Source organism: Euphorbia lathyris, chromosome 10 (assembly GCF_963576675.1).
Source record: "Euphorbia lathyris chromosome 10, ddEupLath1.1, whole genome shotgun sequence".
In the NCBI taxonomy this organism is placed as follows: Eukaryota; Viridiplantae; Streptophyta; class Magnoliopsida; order Malpighiales; family Euphorbiaceae; genus Euphorbia; species Euphorbia lathyris.
In genome coordinates this window covers 14,048,538-14,049,420 of record NC_088919.1, presented here as the reverse complement: position 1 = coordinate 14,049,420, position 883 = coordinate 14,048,538, and the positions used below count along the sequence as shown (strand labels likewise).

The 883-nt window shown below is 30.2% G+C and overlaps 1 non-coding gene across 1 annotated transcript; it reads left to right on the top strand.

The window, feature by feature from the left end:
* Nucleotides 1–479: 479 nt before the first annotated feature.
* Nucleotides 480–552, top strand: TRNAK-UUU (transfer RNA lysine (anticodon UUU)). Its single transcript has one exon. It is a non-coding gene; the product is annotated as a tRNA-Lys (tRNA).
* Nucleotides 553–883: the final 331 nt, after the last annotated feature.

Genomic DNA, 883 nt, shown 5'->3' with positions numbered 1-883 from the left:
ATACATGACAATTGAACGATTTTGTATTTTTCATCACCAAAAATTGAACAATTTTACATTTTTTGTCTAAAAATTTTTTACGTAGAATTTTGCCCCCCGCTCCCTCAAATCCTGGATTCGCCACTGCATGCAGTTTGCTTTTTTTTTTTTTTTTTTTTTTTTACAATGGAGTGATTAGTTGATTACATTTTACGCAAGTTCAAAAGACTAACTAAATATTTTATACAAGTTCATGGGACTATTGAGACACTTTGAAAGTTTATGGGGCCGATCAAATTTTTTGGACAAGTTCAGGGGACAAATGATGTATTAAACCTTGTATAAAACACATGCCTTGTTTTGTAAAAACAAAAGGTACCATATTCATCTACTTGCAAATCGATGAAAGAACAAGTTTATTTTTCATTTTTTCCAAAATATATTCACAAAGTAAAAATGTTTTTCCCTCATTTTCAGAAAACATTAAATTACGTAGTCGAGCCGTCTTAGCTCAGCTGGTAGAGCGCATGGCTTTTAACCATGTGGTCGTGGGTTCGATTCCCACAGACGGCGATCTTCTTTTTCCAAGACGAGTTACATTAATTTTCCTTACAAAGTGTTATGTGTTTTATAAAATTAGAAAGACAGTTGATTAATTAAAATTATGTGGCCTCAATGCTTCTAATAATTTCCCTTATATAAGACGAAAACATTCCAGTATATAATAAGAATAATTTAAAATTAGGTGGAATAATTGAAATAATTTTTTATTACATAACTTGTATATATATATATATGTATGATTGATTTTTCTTTTTCAAATATTTTATCATTTAGACTGTTCGTTCATCGGAAAATTTCAGTGTTCGGCCACAACATCGAAAAATAGGAAGAAGTGATGGAT